The 26,325-nt window shown below is 53.1% G+C and overlaps 1 protein-coding gene across 2 annotated transcripts in view; it reads left to right on the plus strand.

Moving 5' to 3' along the window:
• Positions 1-3,524: 3,524 nt before the first annotated feature.
• SULF2 (sulfatase 2) overlaps positions 3,525-26,325 on the plus strand; it is a 96,221-nt gene continuing 73,420 nt past the window's right edge. The window contains exon 1 of one of the 2 annotated variants that reach the window (XM_036244657.1): positions 3,525-4,119. The gene's annotated coding sequence lies outside the window, so the exon portion shown is untranslated. Of the gene's footprint in view, positions 4,120-4,718; positions 4,766-26,325 lie in introns of those variants that run through there. The other variant, XM_036244658.1, reaches the window with a different exon arrangement.

Below are 26,325 nucleotides of genomic sequence, written 5' to 3' on the forward strand. Positions count from 1 at the left end.
TGGGATGAACCCCTGCGGACTTGTCTCGAAACACTGAGGGCCAAATCACTTCATTTACCACGTCTTCTGTTTGAAAACATTGCGTCCAGGGATAATCATTTATTTATTTAACAAATACCCATTGAAAACCAACTGTGCGCTAGACACCGTTCTAGGCACTGGGGCCAAAACAGTGAACAAACCAGACACCGCCCCTGCTGTCCTGCAGCTAGTGTGGGTTGGGCTGAGGAGGGGGAAATAGACCATGGCCACAGACACAGAATAAAAATAAAATGTCATATAGTGTGGCATGTTACAGGAACACAATGAAATGGAGAGGATAGAGAGTGAGGGAGATCAGGGAACATCTTTACATAAAATAGACACGGGGGAACTCTCAGGGAGGTAACATTTAAGCTGATCTCTACAAGGAGCTGGTAGAGCAACATCTATGGAGAGAGTATTCCAGGAAGAGAGCACAGCAAGTGCAAAGGCCCTGAGGCAGGAAAGGGCTTAAGGAACAAAGAGAAAGACACCCTTGTGGCTCTGTTAATGTGATCAAGCTGGGGAGTGATGATAGAATTAGCGTTCATTTCCTTAGCTGTGATGATGATGTGGAGGCCACCTGAAAGAACAGCTTCTTCTTAGGAGATGCTCACTCAAGTCCTTAAGGGGGATGTGCCATGATGTCCACAACTTCCTTTCAAATGGTTCAGCAACATGTAAAGCACACGTGACAAACTATTAACAACTATTGAGTCCAGGTAGAGAGTGTAGAATATCCACTGTACTACTTTTTACATTTCTCTTTTGACATTTTCATAATAAAAACAGAAGAGAGTAGAGAAGGATGTTGGAGAGGTGGGCAGGGTCAGGACCGTGTAGCTCGGGACTGTGGATTTCCATCTGAGATGAAGGGTTTAAGCCTGGAAGTGGCATGATCTGGTTTGCTTTGCCATCATCACAGCAATTGCCCTGGATTTGCAGTCAGGGTTTGCAGACGAGGGAGGAGACGCTCCAGAGGCCCACGAGAGCACATTCCCATTTCTGATTCAATAAACACTCACTGTGCACCGTCCAGCCAGGCACCACGCCTGCACTTTACCTTCATTAATCTCACTTAATCCACATGACAGTCTGCAATGTCCTCAACACTATCCCCATTCTTAAGATGAGGAAACTGAGACCCAAGCAGATCAGCTAAGGAGTCTCCAGCCAGCTGGGGCAGAGTCCAGGTTAATTAGAACCTCGGCCCTGGGGCAGCATTTAGTCACCATTCCACTTTTACTACCACCACCACCATTAATCATTATTGATTAATTCTAATCAAAGTTCAAAAGTGATTTATCTGGAAGACAACTGTAAAACAGGTGTGTTGTCACAGAGAGAGACGAAACTGAATTGCACGTATGGTCAAATGGTGCCTGCTTTTCCCCCTTTGTGAAATTATCGTCCACCAAGGAGCCAGGAACTGTGCTTTGTCCACAGAGAGCAACAGCATGCTCCTGGGGCCGCCTCGCTCATTAATACTCCACCACACGTGCACCGATTCTGCTTGTGCATCTCATTGCACAGTGAAATCCATGTGTTTGCCCCCTTATCCAAAAGAGAACTATTGGTGAATGGTTAAGCAACTAAACAAATTGTCACTGTTATCTGTTTTGTTAACGAGAGGCAGCCCAACTGTCTTTCCTTTGTAAAATTTCAGGATAAACATCATGACTCTTTGAGATTACGCCTAAGCAGCCCCCAAGAGACTGCAATTATACCCATTTATAATTCTCCTACCTCCTAATCTAACCCTTGATTCACGAATGTGCACTTTTAGGCATCAGGCATTAAAATAAATTAGACTGTACAATTACGTGTAATTAAGCGGGGAAGCAGGTACTGTGCTGCGAAGACGAGCCTCCCCATTTTGCTGGAGTAAAGCACATCTATGTCAGCCTGCAGGCCCGGGGAGGCAGCGTGAAACACAATTAATGTTCTTTTGACTTAATGGAGGTTTATGGTGCTATTTTTCATTATCACAATATCTCAAGAAGTATAAACAGTTTTTTCCTAATGCAGCTACATTTCTACCGTCAAGACAGCTGGGCCTAAGTGAAAACTCAGCAGAATTAACCACACATGTATAATGTTAAGGATGATTCTCGGATTTGTATTTTAAAACCCGGTGCAAAACTGTCCCCACTCAGGAACGAAGTTTGATCCCAACCCCCTGGGGGGAACTCTGCAGCCTCTTCTGCGTTTGTAAAAAGAAGCAAGTTACAGCCAAACTCATGTGGGTTATTAAAGCCACCTGTGCCCCAGTTCCGTGGCTCTAATTCCCAAGCCCCCTGTCTGCAGCCATGTTTTTGCTTGAACGTTTCTCCTCCACTCGCCAATTTGTTTGAGATGTGAAAAGCTTGACTGTTACAACCCTCATAAAATCCCACCTAAATGCAGCCAGAAATGCAGAGACAATCAGGTTGAGTTTCAGCCTCTTGGAGGAGAGAAACACAAGGCAGGAATGAATTTTTGTTTGTTTGTTTAATTTTGGATAGGAGTTCAGGAACTAGAACAGCATTCTGGCTTTGCAAGGTAGACAGAACCAGACAGGCCTTCTGCATAGAGGGTCACCAAGGAACTTGCACGAGGAGGAAGCATGGCACATAGGCGGCAAGACGAAAGTCCCCTCAAGGTTAAACCAACAAGGGAGTGAGGAGTCCCGAGTGGCATGGGGAGCCTAAAAGACAGGGTTATCCAGGCAGGATGATCCCGCTGAGGAATGCCATCGGGGTGACGTGAGAAGGGAAGGCTGTCCCAGACGGTGTGGTTGGACACGTACAGGAGCTGGAGAATCAGGAGGCCAAAAGTGAGCACCAGAATCTAATTTGGAAAAGCAAGTTCCAGGTTTTTCTGATTTATTTAGACTGTAAATTGATCTGGGGTGGCTAAGGGAGATTATGGCTGGGGAATGTAGGGACCCCCACCAGGTCCAGACACACAATTAGAATTCCAGATAAGCAACAAAGTATTTTTTATATAAGTATATCCTCATGGACCACTGTACATTTTTACTTACTAAACATGACAACCCTGACCAGCATGGAAAAGAAACTACACCATAGAAAGGAGATGCCGGGCTGAAAAAGTAGCAATGACTTGAGATTTAAGAACATAACTCCGGAGACACGTTTCTTGGGTTCAAATCCTAGATCCACCACTTACAATTGTGTGCTGTTGAGTCAGTGACTTATAACCTCTCTGTGACTTGGTCTCCACATCTGTAACATGGGTATAATCCTACAACTTACCTTGTAGGATTACTAATAGATTTAAGTAAGTTACACTTAGTTACCACAAGGTCTGGTTCCCCTTAGCTACTCAGCTGTAGTTTCTGCAGCTGCTACTTGTTTCTCTTCTGGCTCTTTGCCCACCCCAGCCAGCCCAGTACCCTCCCGCCTCGTCTGTGTTCTGGAGACAGTGGAAACCGCGGTAGACAGCACCACCTTGAGTTGAATTCCTCCCCTTTCGGAGAGAGCCCGTTTCTCCATTCTTTCCTATTCTGGGACCATTTCTGGGCACCGCAGCTATTTTCACTTGAGCTCAAGTTAACGTCTCGGGGAGCTTCCCGGGCGCGTGGGAAGGTCCCGGGTGCGTGCGCAGTCCACCCAGCGATCTAGCTGCCGCCCAGCTCGAGCCGCGTCTCCAGAGGCAAAAGTAACAGTGTAGTTAGAGGTGAGCGCGGGGATTGTAGCAAAGGCGGTCGGTGTTTTCAAACCCAGGCGAGCTCTTGTGCAAGCAGATAAAAGAAAACATTTATTAACGTGTCATTACGAGGGGAGCCCCCGGTAAGGCTGTTTCAAACGCCGCGGAGCGTACGGTTCCCTCCAGCTCTGAGGGAGAAGCAAAAGAAAGCGGAAACCAGGCAAGGATTTTTCTTCGTTTGCAGCCAAGTGCACCTGATCGATGGCCCTCCTGACTTTATTGCGATAATTGATTTGTTAGCGATGCCCCCCACCCTCGTTTGGGTGTTGCACGCACACACTCGCACGCACGGCTTGGGCTCACGTCCCTCCCTCGTTTCCAGCTCCTGGGCGAATCTCACAGCTGTTTCAACTCTCCGCCGAAGGCGAGCGAGAGCGAGTGTGTCGGGTGAGTGTGTGTCTGGGTCCCGGCGAGGGTGCGCGCTCTGCGCCGGGAGCGCGGCTTCGGGAGGCCGAGAGCTGCCCGGACCTCAGCTCCCGCTGCTGCCCCGTCCGGGGCCAGACTTCGGGCCAGGGCCGTGCGCCGGGGCAGGAGGGCGGACCGGCCGGGGCGCGCGTGCCTCCTGCCCAAGGTAAAGGGCTCACGTGCCGGGGGCGCGGGGAGGGCGCCGCGGCGGGGTCCCTGTTGCCCGGCTCCCGGTCGGGCGCTCCAGCCCCGGCGCGCGCTCACCGCCCGCCGCGGGGAGCAGGCAGGGGGCCGGGCCCGCCGTGCCAAGGGGCTGGCTCGGGCAGCGCGGCCGGCGATGAAAGGCTGCCCGGGCGGGGCGCGGACCCGGACTTTGGCGAGGGCGGCGCGGCGGTGGGGGCCGGGGAGGTGGCGGCGGCGGAGCCGCGGAGCGGAGGGACGGGAGGAGGCGGAGGGAAGGGAGGGAGGAGCAGCAGCCGCACTCGCTGAGGATGCAGCAGCGGCGGCGGCGGCAGCAGCGGCAGCGGCGGCGGCGGCGCGGAGTCCCCTGTGCCCCGCGGCCCGGCCAGGCTGCGGCAGAGGCGGCGGCGCCCCGCGCGGGGTGAGGCCGCAGAGGCCGTGCGCGGCGGTGAGTGGGGTGCCCGGGCCAGGTGGGCGGGGCGGGGGCCCCCCGCGGCCGGAGCCTGCCCCGGGGTGAGCGCGGCCGCGAGCGCCGCCCAGGTGAGCTGGGACCGGTCCCGACCGCCCGGCTCGAGGGTGGGCGGGAGAGAGGCCCCGGCGCCAGCGGGCCGCGGGGGGAACGACCCCTTTGACCCCGCTGGCGGGCTGGGCACTTCCCACCGCGCCCCTGACCTGCGGGCGCGCCACGCGGAGCCCTCGAGGGCCTGGGGAAAGCGAGTCTGAGCCCGCCGGCCGCAGGGGGATGGCCTCCTTGACCCCTTTGAGTTTAGACCCAACAGACCGGCAAGAAGCAGACCACGTGGGGCTAGTCCGGGCAGGACACCGGAAAGCGGTGGAGCGGAGCTTGGGAGTGACTGGGAACTCGGATACCGAAAGAGCAAATAGGATTGAAAAGGCAAACTTCCTCCCGGGCTGGGTCAGAACCAGTTCTCTAAGCTTTGTGGAGGGCTGCTCCCCTCCTGGGGCCCCTGGGGGTTTCGGAAGTTCGGCTGCGATTTCTAGGAGTGCACTTTTAAAAACAAACAAACATTCTTTGTAGTAGTTCATTCATTCGTTCTACAAGCATTAACGGTGCACTCCTGGTGCCAGGCACCGGGTACGTGCCGGGGGAATGATGAACAGTGCCTAGTTCCCGAGCCCCAGAAGCTCTTGGTCCACTTTGAGAGCAGCCTGGAAACAAGATGCACTCTTAGGGGAAAAAAGTAAGAGGCACCCACAAATCTTAGTTTGTCACCGTGACATCTGTCTGAAATTCCCCACCTGCCCGGAGACCGGAGGCCACTCCCCCCTGCACACAGTAGGACGGCGCAGACTTCATTTCGGCAATCCCTATCCTCCTCCTCCCTGAAAGTGGACTCTCTCCCTGCCCCCTCTCCTCTCTGGCCAGTCTTTCCTGCAGCTTGTTTTAATCACTTTTTGAGTTAAGAGTCAATATTTAATTAACCAAGTAATTACATTCAGCTTACGTTTGAATCTGGGTATTTGCACATCTGTGCATGTTGGGACACCCACCCTCTCGCCCCTCCGCCCCTCCGTCTGTGCCTGCCTCTCTCCCCGACGGGGGTCCCCTCCTTTGGGGCAGAGGAGGGAGGCTGCTCTGAGCAGTTCTCTGGGGGGACAGAGAAGCAGGTCGGATGGGTTTTCCCTGGAGCAGGAAGACTTACTGTGTCTTGCAGTTAATAGTGAAGAGATTTCTTACTGCATCTCCACTCCCCATTACAGAACCACTGGAGAGTTTTAATTAAATTAAAGCCATTCATTAAATATAGAAAGAGGGCGCGGAGGACAGGCTGCAGACCACTCACCTTGGAAGAGAGGTTCTCCCGCTCTGCTTGTCCCACGTCGTGGGGAAGAAAAGGCTCATCAGAAACGCCTGTCCGGGTGTGTAATTTCATGTTCTAGGGAGCAGCTCGAAGGGTTGGTGGCAAGCTTGGCTGATGGCATGTTGGACATTTGCATATGAAGGTTTTTCCTTTCCTGGGCCAAGTTTATGTACATAAATGCATGAGGTTGGTCTGACTGCTCAACTGAGGGTCAGTGTGGGCTTGGACTTTGGGCTTGGTGTATATTTACTGGTTTTTTAAAAATGAATTTATGGGTTTTTCTGAAACCTTAATAACAGGTTAGGTTTTCAAACTTAAGGGTTGAACGATGAGTTGATTATAAAAAAGCTGGGCTTGTAAGAAGACAGTGTGGCAGTGTGTGTGTACAGCCACATACACACATGCATGTGTGTCCCCCACTCAACAGCTCCATTCAGCTGCCATCCCAAGGACCTGGCTGATGTGTGGTTGCACACCCTGATGCTGGAAGTGCACCTTTTGATTTGGGGGTAACATTCTCCTCTTCCTTCCTCTGGATATGTTCAATTTATCTACTTGGACCTCCCTCAAGGGGGCAGCTTCTGGTCTGAGTTAGACGCTAGCAAGTCTGTTCTTAGATCTCCCCTCCCCCAGAGAGACCAGAAGCCTTGTCCTGGAGAATAGCCGCATGTCTGATCGGTTTGTAATGAAAAGAAAGGGCTTAGTCTAGACTTACGGTGATAGGTAACACTGATGTGTGTTATGATGTAGTGTGTTCTAAGCCCTTACACATAATAACTCATTTAATCCACACAAAAGCTTGAGAGGTAGGGCCTTTGATTGTTGTCAAAATGAGGAAATTGAGGCCCAGAGAGGACTGCACCCCCAGATAGCCGCTCAGCGGTGGAGCCGGAATGAGGCCCCGGGGCTCTGGAGTCCTCTCTGACCCTCCACGCTCTCCTCCCTTTGTGACCTTGGCCTTTTTACCAAATGTAGAAGAAACACGTGCAGCAGAAGAGAACATTTCAACAACAAAACTGAAAGGCAGAGGCCCTTCGGTTATCCCACTTTTCTCCCAAACCCCTACTTTTTTGGGGGTGTCTTGGGTTTGTGCTTTGTTGGGGGGGAGGCTGAGGAAAATACAGGATTGTCTGGCGAGTACATCCACACTTCCCCTAGTCAAGATGCAAAGGAAAATAGCTGAAAAAAGCCACGAGGTCAGAGATGAAGGTTCCTGCCCCCTGAAAACAATGGCAAGAAGGTTAAAATTCTCCTGGAGGTGCAGCCCTCTGGTGGTGGGTGATGGAGTCGCCCTGGCCTGTCCCAGGAGCGGGGGAGGGGGCCGGTGGTCCAAGGGGCTTTGTGTCAGGCCTGGGCCCTTTGTGCCAGGGGGTGTGGAAGGTGGAGCCTCTCCATGCTGACCTGCAGGTGAGGGAGGCCTCACCCCGGCCTGCTTTCCGTGGGCCCCTGGTGACGGGGCCCGGTGGGAAATCTGCCACACCCCAGATCCGGATTCGAGGTGCTATCTAATTGGAAGATCATTAAGATCATTATAATTAATTGGCATCCTGATAAATGGCATGATGGCCTAATTGGGGTGGTTGCTAGGGAGCTGGGCCTCGCTTGGAGCCAGAAGTGGAAGAGGCCTTGGGCTGGCCGCAGTCGGGCAGCAGGGTCAGACCCCACGGTCGTGGCAGGAGAGCCGTCCTCACCCACATCTGCCAGTGTTCACTGAGCAGCTGCCGTGCGCAGCTTGCGCATGGACTGCCAGCTAAGGGCTCTTTCCTAGAAGGACTATAAAGGACTCAGGACCCTTCCTCGTGTAAGCAACAGAAGGGGGCGGGGTCTGAACAAGCGGAAGGAGAAAAGAAGGGGAATGGCTGGCTTTCCTAACTAAACGATGCGGAGGTGCAGCTTCAGGCACAGCTGGAGTCAGGTCTCCGATTCTGTCATGAGAATCTGTCCTTCGGTCTCTGCTCTTCCTTCCAGGGGACTGTTTTCTCTCTCCAGCTCCAAAAGGTGGGCAGGCCCTGGCACCATGGTTAGGAGAGCCAGACTGCCTGGCTCCCTGCCCAGCAGTGTGATCTGGAGAGTGTTACTTAACCTTTCTGGGCCCCAGTGTTCTCATCCGCAAATGATGATGCCCGTAGCACCTGTCTCCTGGTCCGTGGTGAAGGCTGAAATGAGATCATCGTTGTCCAGTGCTTAGCACCGCGTCTGACACAGGCGAGCCCTCAGCAAACGGTGGTGGTTATCATAATTGAGGTATCAAGCTGGCTGCTGAAGAGCCGGTGTAGCCCAACAGGAGAGAACAAGCCTCTTCTCGGGTACTGCCCGCCCAAGCCCTGAGCAGCTCTCTGATTGGCTGGCACTGGCCAGGAAGATGAGGCCCCAACAACGAGCTTGGGCCAGGCTCCCACTCTGGAGCTGGGGGTGGAGGGACTGGACCCCAAGGCCCTGGAGAACACATGTGGGGGATCCCAGTGAAAGGGAGCCGGGTTGCTAAGGAGGCAAATAGCCAATGCCTACAATGAGGAGGACACTAATTGAGAGATGATGGTCAGAGGGACCTGTCTCCATTTTGGCCAAGGTGGGGTCCTTGGAAACAGCTGCTGCGTGGGCAGCTTCCCCTCCCTCTCCACTGGGGTCAGCCGGCATCGGAGGCCTGATTTGTCTGCCTTGGTGTCTGAAATGTGCATCCTGGCCTTGCTTCTATGCTTTCTGGTGACCAGGAGCAGTGTTTGCCCAGCCTTCCACTGTGAGAGTCATCTGGAGGCATTTGTTTCAAAAATGCAAAGTCCCTGCTGAGTCAAACTCCCAGGGAGGGCCCTGGATGCTGGGAAGGGAGCCAGGGTGCCATGGTGTGTTCCGCACCAGCAGGGAGGTCTGGGGAGGAGGGCCCTGCAGTGTGCATATTTTGTCTTCCTACCTGATCCAGGGGCTGCCAGAGGGCCGGGGAAAGGCTCCCAATAAGATCAGAGCTATAGAGGTGTTGGAGAAACTGCTGTACAGAATAAGATAGCGTTCCTCTTCTTTGTTCGTGCACGCGTGTTTATTGAGCAGCTACTATGTGCTGGGCCCTGTGTTAGGTATTGGGATGAACAAGAGAGGACCCTACTCTCGTGGAACTCACATGCCAGCATGGAGAAGCAGTTGACACATAAGCAAACACGGCCACCAAGGAGGCTCTTTCGGAAAGTGACAAGCTTTGGGGTGGAAACAAAATATTGATATAATGGAAAATGACTGCGTGATGGGTTAAGGGTGGGAAGCAAATTTTGGCTGGTGGTTAGGGGAGGCCTCCCTGAGGAGGTGATCTTTGAGCTGTGACCTGCGTTTTTAGAATGGGCCAGCCTTGGGAAGGTCTTAGGGAAGAGCATTCCAGGTGGAGGGAACAGCCAGTGCAAAGGCCTGGAGGTGGAGAGGAGAGGCCTGTCCTGTTCAAAATACAAACAGAAGTCTGGGGGGTGGAGGGTAGTGAACACGCTGGAAGGAGAGGAGGTGACGTCTGTGATGGGAAATACTGGCCATGGTGAGAAACCGAGGTTTTTATTTGAAATGAAACGGAAAACCCCTGGAGAGTTTTAAGTCAAGGACGACACGATTTGTGTGTGATAAAGATCTCAGTGGTGCCTACCCTGAGCGGTGCAGGTGGGACCTGGGACATGAGCATGGGAGCTGGTATTGGCCTGGGTGGTGGTGGTGTCAGTGGAGATGGGAATGAAAGGGGTGGATTGAAGGCAGAGCCAGCGGGACTTTCCGGGGGATTAAATATTCAGAACAAGGAAAGAGCTGTGGTCCTCAGCCACAGTGGCTTTGCCCCCCAGGGGACATTCAGCAATATCTGGAGACATTTTGGGTTGTCACACTGGGGAAGGAGGTGCAACTGGCATCTAGCGAGTAGAGACCATGGATGCTGCTGATTCCCCTCCAGTGCAGGACAGCCCCTCCAGCAGTTGTTCGTGGTCCCAGGGAGTCAGACGTGACTGGGCAGCCTGGTGTGTGGTGATTCCTCAACAGGGACCACTGGGAGGGAAGGTTTGGGGGAGGGGGATCCAGAATGTAGTTGTGGAAATGTTGGGTTTGAGATGACACTCGCCCTGGGTGTCTGGTGGCTTGGTGGCTGCTGGACACACATCTGGAGCTGGTTGGGGCTGGCCACCTCCGTGTGGGAGTCATCTGCGCATCTGTGTTATTTTAAGCCATGGGACTGGACACAAGCATCCAGGGAGAATGTGTTTTGTTCTCTGGTGTGGTTTTCTCCCCCCTCCCCCCCACCCCTCAGGCCAGTCATAAATCTATTTGATGAATATTTTTAGCACATCCCACACGCTCACCCCTTTATGACGTGCCTGAGAAATTCCCAGGGGTTCAGGCCGAGCCTCCCCTTGTCCATCTCCTCATTGCTCGGTGATTAGCAGACAGAAGTCAAGATGCACAACTCCGCAGCCGATGCCCTTGGGAAATTGCTTGAGGGCGTGCGGGATCTTGGGTCTCGCAGACCGCATGCATAGTCTTCGGAGCTGCTCCTCCGGCCCGGACCCAGACTTCATGGGATTCTTTCTAACCGGAGATCGCCACTGTTTTCAATTCTCCACGGTCTCAATATGATTTCAAAACACGTTGCCCAGTGGCCCTGGCCCCTGACATGTGGCTTCATCTTATAAAAGGCCTGGCCCACTGCTTTGCACACCTGGGCCCTGCTTGAAACTTAATTCTATCCCAGACTCAGTCATTATGCGCAAGTTCTGTGTGTGAGCTAACAGGGCAGCGCCATCCCTGGGGACCATGAGCGGGACCCAAGATGTGTTTGACCAGGTGGACACCAGATGTATTAGGGGAAGAATGTTGCCGGCAGCCTTTCTTCTTGTCTCCCGATCCGTGGGTGACTTGACCCAACTCAGTGGCCAGAAAAGGAGAACTTTTTGATCAGAGATTGAAACTATTAGCCCGCAGAAGTTCAGGAGATGTTCATGCTCTGATGAAAGGGAAATCATCCAAAACGGCTTCTGGCTTGCTCTGGAGACACTTTCCACAGACTTCTGAACACAGACCTCTTACCTGGGCATTTTAGAGAACAGGAAAGCTTGCAAGTATTCTTAGTAACTTGGAGTTCTCATCATTTGAGTATGAATCAAGATGTAGTCACTGCAAGTTTGAATTCCTGGCAGAATAGCTTACACAGTAGAAACATTTCATTCTTACGTAACAAGAGTCCAAAGCAGGAAAGTCCAGGGGCCACTTTGTCAGTACAGTAACGTCATTAGGGACCCAGAAATTTCCTATCCTTAGTTCCTCTGTCCTCAGCATGTCTTCGGCCTTATTGCTTCATGGTCTCAAAATAGCTGCTGCAGCACCAGACATCACCTCCCATACCAAGTGGGAATAAAGAGCAAGACTCCTTGCCATCTTTTTTTCAATCAGAGAGCAAAATCCTTCCAGGAGCACCCCCATCCCAGCAGACTTTGCTTTATGCCTCACTGGCCCAGATTGTTTTTTTGTAGTTAATTCTAAACAAAGCCCAAAGGGAAATGGGCTTTTCATGTTTGACTTAGTTCAGTGGTTCCCCCCAAATTAGCAGGTTAAACACCCTCTTCTTAGAGCAAATATTTTTCCAGGTTTACCTGAAATAAATTTATAGGTAATAGAACCGATCTGCACATTTGTTTAATCAGTAAAATATCCTGACTGTAATTGAAAGGAAAGTGATTTATAATTAAACATACGTACCGTAGCATAGAAATGCTTAGGCACACTGCATTCGTAAACATAATGAAGCAGTCCGATGCTCAGTTGGGCAGCTCAGATACCACAAGTGGCATGGCCATCAGTAATGTGATTTTCCAAAATAGTGAGCAATTGACCAAAATGTCCAAAAGCTCTTTCACCTCCCTGAGTGTGGCAGTTCTTCACCGTGTTGCAGATTATCCAACATCCCCGCACCCCCTACTGGGTGCCAGAAGCATCCCTCAGGCATTGTGACAACCATAAACTCCTCCCAAATTCCTGAGGACATCCCTTTGAGGGAGTAATTTCACCCTCCGAGAACCATGGGCTTAGACTAAGCTGTCAACCAAGGAATGACTGTCCGGGGAGCCACCCACAGTCTCTGCCTAGAGTTGCCCCCAAGCCCCTCTTTCTGCTCATCACCTTCCTTGTTGACATAGTCCTAAAATGGTCTGGTCCAGCCAGTGAAATAAACCCACGCAGTTAGCATGGACCCACCTGCTAATCTAGGTATCACTGGCTTCCACCCAGGCAGGAGATATAGAAGATTGGACACAGGAGACAGCTCTGAGAAGCAGTGTACCGTCATGGTTAAGAGCTTGGGTTCTAGAACCACACGCTTCCTGATTCAAATCCCAGCCTGGCCACTTAGTAGCTGGGTGGAGCTGGGCAAGTCACTTCCCCTCTCTGAGCCTCAGACCCATCTTCTGTAAGATGGAGGTCGTCGTCGGAGCTTCCTCCCAGAGTTATTCTGAAGCACTAGAACAGAATGTGGGCTCGTGGAAATTGCTTCAAGGAGGCAGATATTTTGATTGCCATCCTAGCTGTTATTGCTCATAGGTAGAGATCCTTTTGAAGATTGAGATGCAATCGACACACTGTGTTGGTTTTAGTTGCACAACATAACGAATCGATGTATGTGTATTTTGCAAAATGATCATAAGAATTAGTTGAATTGAGATCCATCACCTCGCATAGGTACAGTTTTTTTTCCTTGTGATGAGAAGTTTTAAGATCTACTTCTTGCAGCTTTCAACTAGACAATAAAGAACCATACGTTAGTGCTGTGCATCACATCTCCAGGACTTCTTTATCTTGTAACTGAAGTCGATACTGCTGGACCACCGTCACCCATTTTTCTCACTCCCCACACACTCCCCTCTAATGTCAGTGAGATCATACAGGATTTGTCTTTTTCTCTCTGGCTCGTTTCGCTTAGCATAAAGCCCTCAGGGCCCGTACATGTTGTCACAAATGACCAGATTTCCTTCTTTGTTGTAGCTTAATAATAATCCGCTGTGTGTGTGTACCACATCACCTTTACCCATTCATCAGTCACGGACTCTTAGTTCCATGTCTTGAATATTGTGAAAGATGCTGCAATGAACATGGGGGTGCAGATACCTCTTCGAGTTGGTGTTTTCATTGGGGGGCGGTGGGGGGTGGATAAATACCCAGAAGTGGGTTGCCGGATCATATGGTAGCTCTGTGTTTAATGTGGGGGAGCCTCCATACTGTTTTCCATAGTGGCTGCACCAGTTCATTTTAGCTTTTGGAGGTGCCTGTGCCGCTGGGATTCTGTTGGTCTTTTCGGCCAATCTGCACATCAGAAAGGCCTGTGGTCTCCCCCGCAGATGAGGCAAGTCCAGCTCAGGGAGGTGGCAGCACATGGAAGGCGTGCCTGGGCTTAGAGCTAAGTTCTGCGGCTCCTGAGCCAGTGAGCTGCCCCACGTCCCACTCCCCACCCCCCACCCTACCCCACCCCCTCTCTCAGAAAGGTGGGAAAGAGCACACCTCGGGACTGACCTGCAGGACGGGCCTGGCCTCGCCCAGGAGCCCAGGGAGATGCCCATGAGCAGAGCAGAGGTTCCTAACAGTCTCCGGGGAGCTCTGGAAAACCCCAGCCCCAGGGTAGGAGCCTGGGCATCAGGGTTCGCTTAGCTCCCAGGTGACTGCAATGTGCAGCTGAAGTTAGTGAGGACCACTGAAGCAGGAAGAGGGGTGCTGGATGGGGTGCCTTCTGCCAGCATTTCTACAAAGTCCGAAAAGGGCTTCTAGGTGGGAGCAGTTCCTTGAAGGAAACCCCCCTCCCGGGGCCCTTTGCACCCATAATAAAGTCCAGACTCCTTGGTGTGTTATCTCACCCTGCACCTGGTCTCCGCCTGTCTCGCTCCTCATTCCTCTAAGCTTATTGCCCAGTCACACTGGCCTCCTCTCGGGTCCTTTCCTGCATCAAAGCTTGTTCCAACCTCAGGGCCTTTGCACCTGCCTGGACTACTCTTCCTTCATAGTGTCACAAGTCTAGCTCCTTCTGATCCTTCAGGTCTCAGCTCAAATGTCACCTCCTTAGAATGCCTAGAATGACACCTGTTTTGTGTTTATAGCAGTTATCACTCTGGAATTATCTCAACTTATTTGTCCTTCGGCCGCTCACCTCTCGCTAAAAAGTAAGCCTTGGTGAGTGCAGGGACCTTGACTGTCTTATTCACCCCAATATTCCAGCACTTAGAACAAGGCCTGGCACTCTGAATGCTCAGGAAATATATTTTGGATGAAGGGATCAAGGAAGGAGGCTTGGAGATTGCTGGGGGGTCTGGATCGAGTGTTTAGGGTTCCTTGCTCAGAGGTGACTGCTCAAGGCAAAGGAGTCAAAGCCTGTTTGGCATCGCCGGGAGGTGAGGTGGGAGCGGAGAGGGCTGCTTTCGCACATCACCAGTCCCTGTACCTCCCGGCACCCAGCCCCGTGCTGGGACTGGGCTCACATCATCCCCCTCCGGCTACACTGGGGACATCATGCCCTGAGAGGGCTGGCAGCCGCTCCGGTTCTGACCAGCCTCAGAACACTGGGATGTGGGAGTTCATCTGCGAGGTCAGTGTGGTGACATTCTCACAGGGCCTCTGAGGGCGAAGATTTCTGTGTGTGTCCTCAGAAAGACAGCTGTCCCCCCTTCAGTTGTCCCTCCCGAAAGGAGCTGTCACAGAGCAGGAGACCCGCCTCTCTCATCTCATCTCCCCAAACCACACTCCTAACACTCACACCCACCGGGCACTGTCTACGTGCCAGGCGGTCAACACTCACACCCACCGGGCACTGTCTACGTGCCAGGCCGTGTTCTGAGTGCCGGCTCGGGCAAGTGATAACATTCTGCGATGCAGCGTGTCAGGTGGTCAGGCTGCTGTAACGGATCCAGGCCCTGGGTGGCTTATAGATGACAGACCCTTACTTCTCACTCCCCCTGAGTCTGGAGAGTCCAAGGTGAAGGTGCAGCTGATTTAGTGTCTGGTGAGAGCCCGCTTCCTGGTTCACAGATGCCACCTTGTCCTAGATGTGTCCTCAGTGACAGAGGGGTGAGGAAGCTCCCTGGAGTCCTTTCCTAAGGGCACTAATCCCATTCCTGAAGGCCCCGCCCTCATGACCCAGTCACCTCCGAACCCCATCTCCAGCACTCGGTTCACACCAAATGGCCACACTTCTAGGGACAGTGCATTGCAGCTCTGTGTATACTAACAATAGAGCCCAATACGGTTGACTTTATTTGTTGCCAAGCATTTAGTCATTACAGCAGCCCTTTAAAGCAGGACCTATTATTGTCGTAACTGAGGGGACAGGCACTGCGTGGAATGCCCTGCCAAGCAGGAGCTCCCGAGGCGTGTTCAGCACTGGACCAGCAGTGCTGGGCGGGGTGGCCATTTGTATCGATGACTGAAAGAATGAGTGAAGGATGCGTTCTCCTAAGCGTTCATCTGAGTAAAGCCATCAGCGTCAGGAGACCAAAAGATGCTGACTCGTCGCAGGGCATTGGTGACATTCCAGTTGCAGGAGTGGGCTGCAATCAGTGTCACTTGGGGTTCTTTGGCTGTGTTTCTGCCGTGCGACAGATCACCCCCAACTCAGTGGTTTGAAACAATGTATTTCTCACGATTCTGTGGACCGCCAGGGGGTTCTTCTGCTTCCTGCGACATCAGCTGCAGGGTCCGGAATGGATGCACTCAGACGGCTGGTCGCCAGGCAGGAGCTCAGTCGGGCCGTCAGGGAAGGGCTTCCCCACGGTCTGGGGATCTCAGGGTGGCCCCACTCCCAAACCTGCAAAAATGAAAGCAGCCAGGCATTTTCAAGGCTTTCGCTCGGGAAGCTCTAGGAAGCTCAGAGCAGGGCTTGCCCGCAGCCGCCCCCTGCAGGAGGGGTTCCCGTGGGACAGACGCACCCCTGCTTTTCCCTTCTGCTCTTGACACTCCATTTGAGAATCAGGGCCCCAGGGAGGGTCTGATTAGCCAGCTTTGGTCACAGGGTCACCCCTTGGGCACATGGCAAGAGAAGGCAGGGCATCTTGGCAGGGGAGAGAGTCCTCAAACGGAAATGGGGATGCTAATGTCAAAAGAGGGGGACCAGATGCTGGACAGGAAAAGGGGTAGAAAGCTGTGCACGGGCCCTGAATAAGCAACTCGGCCTCAGGATGAGCAGCGAACATTTCTGAATGAATGAATGAATGAATGAATGAATGAATGAATGAGTTGTTTAAAGTCTAGAGTAAGTAGAATGCCCAAACCTATATGGCAGCTCGTCAAGGACAAGGGCCCCATTGCTCAGGCACTGCTGGGGGTCTGGGAGCCCGCTTCACTTTATGGGGCAAAGCCATATCCCAGAATCCCTGCCACACCCCAGCATCCTCACCCCAAGGATGGGGATGGTTTGAGCCGACCCCTGGAAGGAAGAGTAAACATGGTAATGAGGGAGAAGCTGGCACGATGGGTCTGCTCCCGCCTCCCAGCCCTCACCCCACCACCGTCACTCCCTCTTCCAGCCACTGTACCCCTGTTGACACCCAGTGAGACCACCAGTTGCAGACACTGATCCCAGCTTGGAGAGCCTCTGACCCATGGCTGGGCTCCCACTCGACGGTCTATTTCCAGCTGCTAATTAGATTGCACAGCAGGCGGGGGTGGGACGTGGACCTGTCATTCCAAATTCTGGCCACTACCATCTCTAAATTTAGCGGGTTATTTGGTAAAAGTAGCTTCAGACTCCCGCCCTGCCTATGAGTACAAGCTTCTCAAATAATTGTAAGCGTCAGACCGTTTCCAAGGTGAGCTAATGAGAAGCTCTCTGCTAATAGCCGGGGCATGATGGGCGAGGATGGAGCACACGGCTGTGGATTGGGTGGCCAGGGAAAAATAATTGGATTATTTATACCGGCCAGTCAAAATAGCCTTTTATCCCTTTTGTGTTCTTCTCGAAGGCAACCGTAATCTCTGGAAACATAAATATGCGTTCTTCGGGGAGAAACGTACTGAGAGAGAGTGGGGTTAAAAATGGGGAGGGGGTGTGACGGGAATTGTCAGACCGGGCACAGGCAGACTGCACTGGGAGCCAGCCCACAGTTAGGCGTGAATAATGACTCTGTTCAGGTCCGACTTTATTGCTTTTGGCCGAAGGCCTTTTGCAGAAATAACTTTGTAACTTGCTGCCAGGGAAGCTTTTGTCCACAGCTAAGACAAAAGAACAAAGAACAGAAGTGGGAGTTTCTGTATCTGATTCCCAGTTCCCCTAAATGCTTAGGAAGGACAGCAGGTGTGGCCGGCCTGGCAGGCGTGGGCTGGGGGCAGGCCGTGTCCAGCCTCACCTTTGCCAGGCTGCCACTCCTGCTCCCTTCAGATGGCCCAAGCTCATTTCCACCACAGGGCCTTTGCACTGCCTTTTCCTTTGCTTAGAAAGCATTTCGCCCATGGCTGATTTCTCACCCCTCTTCTGTTCTCAGCTCAAACATCACCTCCTCCCAGAGGCCTCCCCCAATTTACTGTCTATCCTGTCACTTGATAATTCCCTCAGAGCTCTTAAGAAACCTGAAAGGCATCTTCATTTGTTAATTACCTGGCTTCCCCACCCACCGGAATGTCAGCTCCAGAGGCCGGAGGCGGGTCTGCCTCATGCCCAAGGCTGTCCACCAGCGGCCCTCCCAGCACCTGGCACAGAGCAGGCCTCAGAAAAGATCAGCTCACTCTGAACATCGCAAACAGTCCCAGACAGTCCCCCAGCCCAGCGCCAGAGGGGCTTTGTTTGGCCCGCCCAGTATGTAAATGGTCTTGAATGTTTCACTTTGGAAGCTGTGTCTCCAGGGTGGTGCAGCCCCCAACCTCCCCCCTTCCCCTAAGTCCAGGCCACATCACCCATGTCGTTCTCCTGCCTGCCCAGCGGGCGATTGAGTCTGTGTCCCCACTTCAGACAGAGGTCACTGCAGACAGGTGTTTCTCTCCAAAGGTGACCAAACATTAGACTTCTTGGGAGCCCAGGCCTTGGGCCAGCCCCCGGGCTCCAGGAGCCCAGTCCATTGTCTGGATCAAGGGATGGCCCTCGCCCTGGCCGCTTTGGCTCAGCAGTTGGAGCATTGGCCTGCGGACCAGAGTCCCAGGTTTGGTTCCCGCTAGGGGCACGTACCAAAAAGGGGGGGGAGGGTGGGCCTCTTTCTAGGGGTCCATGTATGGTCTGTAAGTGACTTTGTATCTCAGTTAACAGGTCATTCCCTTTTTTGCTGTCTTTCAAGCCCTCTGACATCTAAGAGGGAGTCCCGTGAACCCCTCCTTCCTGGTCTTCAAGGAAGCCTGCTCCCCTTGCAAGAAAAAGCTCAGTGCCCTTGGCAAGCAGTTGAACCACAAGGTCACGGCACGCGTTTCTTAGTGTCGCTACCCACTCGTGGCAGTGGTTCTCTCTTGCCCTCCTGGGGGCTATTGGCAATGTCTGCAGACGTTTTGGATGGTCCCAGTTGGGGGTGGGTGCTACTTGCATGGAACAGGTAGAGGCCAAGGATGCTGCTCAACACCCTGCGGCGCACAGGACCCCACCGCAGAGAATGACCGGGCCCCAATGTCACCGGCGCCAAGTGGAGAGACCCTGGTTTTGGGCAAGTAGTGCTCATTCCCCATGGAGGGAGACACCTTCCTTTGTGGATAAATGTCCTGACATAACAAGGGGAGCAGATGGAAGCTAGATGTGGTGCCAACGAGAACGCAGGAGACGGGCAGACTTCCGAGCCCCTGACCCCGGGATGGAGTGCGCGGGCAGAGGCGGCCTGTGGCCCCTCTCTGGGCACACTGATGGCATCACAGCGGTAGCCCTGGCCACTGGGCACTTCCTGGAGCTGCCTATAGAGCCGCAGCAGTAGGTCCTGCGCCGGGGGAAGTGCATGGTCTCAGGCGGAGCTCTGGCAGTGGGGGGCTGTTGGCCCCTCTCCCACCGAGCCAGGCATTGCTCGCGTCCTCCCAGACTGGGCCCTGGAGCCCTGGCCTGGCGTTACCCCAGTTTATTGCCCCACCGCCGGCAAGCCAGCAGCCACCCGATGAGACTGGGTGTGGCGGTTCCCCTCCTGGCTGGCTTCCCTGGCCACAGTGGCCCTGAGCTCATGGGGCCAAAGGGCAGGGCCTGGAGGCGTCATTTCTCACACCAGCAGGGAAGTTGGGGCCATTTCCCCAAAACCAGATCCCACACTTCTGTTTGGCTTCATTCGGTGGCTTCCTTTCTACTGAAGAACAAGGAAGAGGAAGGTTTGGGGCTGTTGTTTTGTGTGGTTTGTTTTACGAGAGAATAGAGAAGTGTTCTCAGTGGGGACACGACGAGGAAACCCCGTTCTGAAGTCGAGAGGTGGCTGCTGTGACTTCCAAGTCCAGGGCAAGCCTTTCTGTCCGCCTCCGCTCCCTGCAGCACCCTCTGCAAACGACCCATCGAGTTAACCTCCGGCCCCTGAGGAGCGGGGTCAGGCAGCCTTCAGGCCACCAGGCAGGGATCTGCGAAATGGGCACGGGCACACACTCAGAAGCATAGCGACGCAGAGACACCGAATCTGACGCACATGGAGTTTCACTTCCTAGTGGGGTGAAGTGCAGGGGAGCAGCCCACGGGCTCTCACCCCCCACGGTGCCCAGGCTTCTGTGGCTTGGCCAGGCCCACTGTGTTTTCCAAGACAGCCACAGGATACCCCACATCCTCACCTCCAGTCTGACCTGGACACATCCCCATTAGGAGGTGGGGTCTGCGCCCCTCCAGGAATCTGGCCTAGCTTGTGAATTGCTCAGAACCAGTAGAATATTAGCCTTCTCCTCACTCAGTTCCACTCCAGCCGTGCTTGCCCACTTTATGTTCCTCAACCACCCAGGCACGTTCCTACCTCAGGACATTTGCACTTGCTTTTCCCTATGCCTGGAACACTGTTTCCCCAGCTATCTGCAAGGCACGTTCCTTCACCTACTCCAGGATTCTGCTCAATGTCACCTTCAAGAGAGGCCTTTGCTAACCCCACCCCACCCCCATTTAAAATCACCATAACCCCCACTAGAACTTCAACCTCCCTCTCTTCGTCATCTCCTTAGGACCCGGCATCTCATGTGCCTGTAATTTATTTGGGTGTCTAATCCATGAAAGATTGTCATTTCTGGATCCTCAGCATGTAGCCTAGGGCCTGTGCGTGGGAGGTGCTCAGTAAATATTTTCACTGGAAAAATTAGGACCCAGGTTGCACCAGAAGCTGAGGCTGGGGAGCTAAAAAGAAACACCCCCTACCCAGGTGAAACTTCAGTGGGAACGACAACCCCCCACAAAATAGAAACCCGAACAGAGTGTGCAGCAAGGAATTGCGAGCCGTGTTGAGTGCCAAAGAGAATGACCTGGGACGGAGGCCGGGAATGATGGGAGGCGGCCAGGGAAGGCTCTCTCTCCACCTGTCAGGCTCCACCCATCCCAAACTTGAAGGCCATGCCCAGGGCATAGTCTGTTTCTCTTGTCAGATGAGGAAACTGAGGCCAAATCAGGACCAGAAGTTATGACTCCCATTCCAGGTCTCCCCACCTCCTGTCTTTATCAGTTAACAAATAAGAATGAGGGAAATTTGCCTTCAGTAAGGCCGGGAGTTGGACACAGGCCTAGGACTCGAAGGCTGTGTTGTCAGGTGTCTCTTCCAGTGGCAGAAGGTGGCTGGGATGCCACCTGAGCCAGCATTCTGCCTCTAGCTTGCTCTGCCATTTGGGCTCATTCGGTTGCAAGTGAAGAGAAAACTACTCAGCGTGACCTAAGAAAAAGAAGATTTGATTCATGGCCCTAAAGAGTCAACATATTGAGAAAGTTGACCTAAAAGGAAAAAAAAAAAACTAATTGAAGGACATAGGAGAATCTATTGGTGCAAAGAAATGAACGAAGAACCCAGAGATAAATCCTCCTTCAGGCTTAGCTGGATCCAGGTCTCTCGTGTTGTCAAGACTCGAGTGCGTTCCATTCTGCAGCTCCATTCTCTCCTATGTGTGGGCTTCACTCTGCCTCCATGTGAGGCATGATGGAGTCAGAGCATCCCTTCCCCTTGTGTTGGAAAGTTGTGGAATGAGTTAGCCTGTTGGAAAGAGTAGGCACCTGTTTCTCATTAGGCCAAAGTGCTTGGATTGCTCTGATTGGCCAATCACCAGGGAGATTGGAAGGCCCTGATTGGCTCAGGTCTCAGTCTCATGGTCTAGCTTTGGAGCTGGGACCTAATTTGAACCTTAGGAACCATGGATCGGGGAGAAGAGGGTCCCTGAGCAAAACTGGGCACTTACAGAAAGTAGAGTGAATGCTAAATGGCCCAAAGCCAACATTTATTGGGTGCCTACTGTATGCAGCTCTGTCGTAAAGGCTTCACAGGCATTAATCCATTTCATCCTCACAACTCTACCAGTGCTATATTTTTTTTTCAGTCCTCAGCTGAGGATATGTTTTATTTATTTATCTATTTATTTATTTATTTTTTATCCTCACCCGAGGACATTTTTCCATTTTTTTGTTCAGATAGAGCGGGAGGGAGAGAGAGAAAGAGAGAGAGAGAGAGAGAGAAACATCGATGTGAAAGGGACACATCGAGTGGCTGCCACCCGCACGACCAACCAGGGCCGGGGACAAACTGCAACCGAGGTACATGCCCTTAGCGGGAACCGAACCCGGGTCTCTCTGGACCGCAGGCCAACGCTCTAACCGCTGAACCAAACCTGCCAGGGCTAAGGATATGTTTTAATTGATTTTTAGAGAGAAGAAGAGAGAGAGAAACATTGATCAGTTGTCTCTCGTATGTGCCCTGACCGGGGATCAAACCTGCAACCTTGCGATGTACGGGGTAATGCTCAACCAACCGAGCCACCTGGGCAGGACTCCCAGTGCTGTTATTGGTGCAGCTTTACAGGTGGAGATGCTGAGGCCACAAGAGGTTAAGTTACTTGCCCGACAGCTAGTAAACAGTGGAGCCAAGGTTCGAACCCAGGCAGTCTGGCTCCATTTGCCATCTTGGCCCCTTCTCTGAGCCTGGTACTGGCTGTATGTCCCCCCTAGCACCTATCTGTCTGTCTGCTTGCCTTTCTCTCCTCTCTCTTCAGCTCCATGAGAACAGATTTAGGTCTGGTTTTTCCCACTGGCCACGGAGCAGATGCTCAGACATTTAAGCGTGTGGATTATCCAGCCTCTCAAACACCCACTCCTTTGACACGCAAAACTTTGTGAAGCTCACCTTCCCCAGTCTGCGAAGATCTTGTTTGTAAGCCTTCTTTGCGCTCTAACTGCATGTACCATCCCTGGCCCCGGTCTAGTTCGCCTGCAGTTCGCCTGCAGTTCGCCATTGCTTCCGTCCTGTTTTCTGACCCTTCTCACTTTCAGCGGGAGTCTTGCGACCCCAGCTTTTGGTGTGTGGACTCCTTAGAATCTCAGCCCCATGAGTGCAGGGACTGTTTTTTCGCTGTTCGATCTGCAGCGCCAAGAACTGTGTCTGGCACCCAGTAGGCCTTTGAGAATTTCTTGTTGTGTGAATAGTGATGCGGGCTCCTGGGTTCTTGAGACCCTCTCTTGTTGCCCTAATTTCCTTTCCAGGTCCTGAGCCCTTGTCTTGAAATTTGATCTTACCCTCCTCCCTCTGAAGGACCCTTTTCTTGTCCCCCTCACTTGCCCCTGAGAGCTGGCTGGTTCTCTGCCTCCAGCAGGAACTCCAAGGACAGGCAAGGAGAGCCACCAGCCCCCCGGGACCTGGACAGGGGAGACCAGGAGTTTGTGGCCCGCAGATTTCTTTGACAGCCCTGGAGAGGAGGCGAGAAGGCGGAACGAGCCTGTGGCTGGGGCGGGAGACGCCAGGGGAGTGTAAGATTTAACAGATGTGCGTGTCATCCTGTCTAGACAACTTCTGCGCTTATGAGGTTCGGGACCACACATTTCCACCCCTCCCACTCTGCCTGCTATTTACTCAAGCTGTTTCCCCTCCCTGAGGCACCCTGTACTCCACCCACTTCTTCGGGGTCTACCCAGATCCTGTGGGTTCTTCGGGCCTTTGTTCCTCTTAGATTTCTCGAACTTGACCGTGTAAGAACTCCTCCAGGCAGCCCTCCCGGACTGCCCCCAGGCCGGCAGTTTCTCCCTTCTTCTTCCTTTCTGTGCAACACAACCTCAGCCTCTTGTATCACTTGTCGCTTTTCCAGTGCGCATAGGAGTCAAGAGAGGGCTCTGGGTCCGAGTGTCTGGGTGCACGTCTCAGCTGCGCTGTCTGCTTGCTGTGTCCGTGCTGCAGGAAACACATGGTGCCCGCCAAGGAAGGTGTGGGCAGAATGTGAGACAATGAGTAACGCACCCCTGGAGCTGGCCGTGGCAGGGAGCATGTGCTGGAACCCGGAGAGGCTGCCCCCAGGAGCTGCCGCCCTCAGGAGAGCAACGGAGGGGTACCAGGACCCCTCCCTCCCCCGTGCTGTCCCCCTTGGCCAAACCCTACCAGGAGCCAGAGAGTACAGAGCCTGTTGATGTGGTCCATCCAGGTGACCTCCCAGGGCGCAGGGAGGGAGGATGGTGAGGGGTGGGTGAAGCGACAGTATTCAGCGCTCAAGGGGTGTGACCTTGGGCACGTCCTCGACCCTCTCCAAGCCTTAGCTTGCGCATCTGCAGCTCATGATGTTGTGGGAAGGGTGACGTGAGTTACCAGGAAAAGTGCTGAAAATAGGGCAGGGCCCAAGATAAACATGCCATAAATTTTAGTTTTTCTTCATCGCTGTAATTTTCGGGAGTTGATTGGGTTGGTCTGGGAGCTTCCTTTTGCAAATGACAGCCCCAACTCTGACAAGCTTAGCAACAAGGGGCACTTGTTTGAGCCCGGGACTGGCTACAGGGTGCAGCTTGGTTTAATCTGGTGTCACCAGCATCCCCTCTCAGGCTCCAGTTGGTCCCCAGGCTGGGCTCCCCCTTCCCAGCACCTTACTTTATAATCTCTCCCCTCTCTCTGGTTGGCCAGCCCCGGGTCACATGTCTATCTCTGAGCCACGCACTGGAGCTAGAGAGAAGGAATGTGCCGACTGGCTCCACCTGGGTCACATGGTCCACTGTACCTTCAAACTGCTCCTAATCAGAAGAAGGGAGCGGCAGTGCCCCCAACCACAGCTGTGACCAGGGAGGAGAAAATCCTTTGCTGAGTCAGTGTTGAGTGTCTGCTTCGTCTTAAGCACTGTTTTAGGGGATACAGGTGTGAACAAAGCTGACATTTTAGTCCAGGAATCCCACAAAGAAATAAAATACCTAGTCCGAAATGGTAAGTGCTACTGGGGAGGGAAGATATTTCAAAATTAACCTCAATGAGGTGAGGAAGGGGCCCTGAAAAGATCTCCAGGCAGCAGACACAACATGTGCAAAGGCCCTGGGGCAGCATGTTTGAGGAGTAGCATGGAGGCCATGTGGCTAGTGCTGAATGGGCAAGGGACATTCCCAGAGATGTCATCCTGGTCTGGGAAGAAGTTCTGTGAGAGAACATTGCCTGAAGGGAAGGAGCTAAACAGACCCTGCCTCGAGCTGGTGGAAGGAGGTGGCACGACACAGTCGGCTGTATGGACTCGCCACTCTCTCTCGGTTCAGCTCCTCGGAATCTTTTACCAAGAAGGAGAAAAATGGAGGCAGAATCCCTTGTGTCATTTTTAATTGATTCCTTCGGCATCTGCAGGGAGGCTGGCACAAGGCCAGGGAGAGTCAGAGCCAGGGAATTCATCAAAAAACCTATTGATGACTTGATCTGATTAAATAATTAGCTCCTATTCTCCTCTCTGGTCACAGACAGAGCTTTGACTTCAACCAGCGGAGGAGCATCCTGGCTGGTGGGCTGTAGCTACCCAGGAAAGGGGGGGCTGCTAAGAAAGCCAGGGACACATTTCCAGCTCCCCCCACCATCCAGCCGGGGCTCCCAATACAGGCGGCAGCTTCCGCTCTCCTGGACCTCCATCACAGGCCCTGCGCCAGAAAGGTCCTCAGGGGACACCTGGCGACTGCCTGCTACTTCATTTAGCAGATAAGGAAACTGAGGCTAGGAGACTTAGGAACTTGCCCAGAGGTTCTGACTGAGCAGCCTGGCTCGAGCCAGACTCTGTCTCTGCCACTTACTGAGCCATGTGATCATGGGAAAGTGTTTTTCACTCTCTGGGCCTGAGCTTCCTCATTCATAAAACGAGTATGATATCAGTGGGTGGGTGTGCAGATAAAACGAGTTGATGTGTGTAAAATGCTCAGAGCAGGAACTGGGGCGTTGCAGGCTCCCAATACGCCTTCGCTGTCACTGCTTCCTGGGTAAGAGATGCGGTTGGCAGTTCTCTCCATATCGTGTCCCTCGGTGTGTACCTGAAGGAACGCGAAAGTGCATTTTAATGGGTGTGCAAAGCACAAAGCATCCCGGTGTGCTTCCCCAGGGAGGGAGCGTGGACCCATAAACAACGTGATTTGAGGACCCCGTGATCTGGGGTAATGCAGGGACCCATCAGATGACTAGAACTTGCCTCCTTTTCACCCCCCTGAACCCTCCCATTACCTCCAGGAGAGGCGGTGCCGATGCGCTGTCTGCTTTAACACCTGCTGATCTCCCTTAAGGAGAGAGGCAAGTTCAAGAACAGGCGAGCACAGGGCCGGCCTTGGAGCCTTCAACACAAACTAGATGCGTTAGACTGAGTAACACAGTATCTGTTTTCTTGGACTTTATTTGTGTGGTTAGTGCTACAGGGAAGGTTTGCTGATCCCCGCCCCCCTCCCTTTATCCTTGGGTACAAAGTTTCCTTTTTCAGAAACATGTATTTGTGTTTTCCTTTTCAAATGAAGTCATTGAAAGAATCCCAGCGAGCAAATAATGGAAGGGTTGTGCCGAAAGGGCAGAAATCCGGGCTGGGGCATTTGAGTGGGAGAAGCCGTGATCCAGAGAGTCGTGCTGAGAGTCCCGGGCTGAGCAGGGAGAGCAGGGGCCTGACCTGTCTCTGCCATTTTCTCTCGGGGTGATCGCAGGACAGGGGTTAGGCCTCAGTGCTCTCAACTGTGAAATGGGGATAATACTCGTACCTGTATGAGACGGTGGGCGTGGGGATTGACAGAGGCAGCGAACGGGGTGCCTGACACACGGCCCAGCTGCAGCGATGGTAACAATCTAATGAGGTTCACCCGGTCAGTGATGTGTTCGGTTAACACCTTGTGCCAGACGCTGCT

Source organism: Molossus molossus, unplaced genomic scaffold (assembly GCF_014108415.1).
Source record: "Molossus molossus isolate mMolMol1 unplaced genomic scaffold, mMolMol1.p scaffold_m16_p_6, whole genome shotgun sequence".
Classification (NCBI taxonomy): domain Eukaryota; kingdom Metazoa; phylum Chordata; class Mammalia; order Chiroptera; family Molossidae; genus Molossus; species Molossus molossus.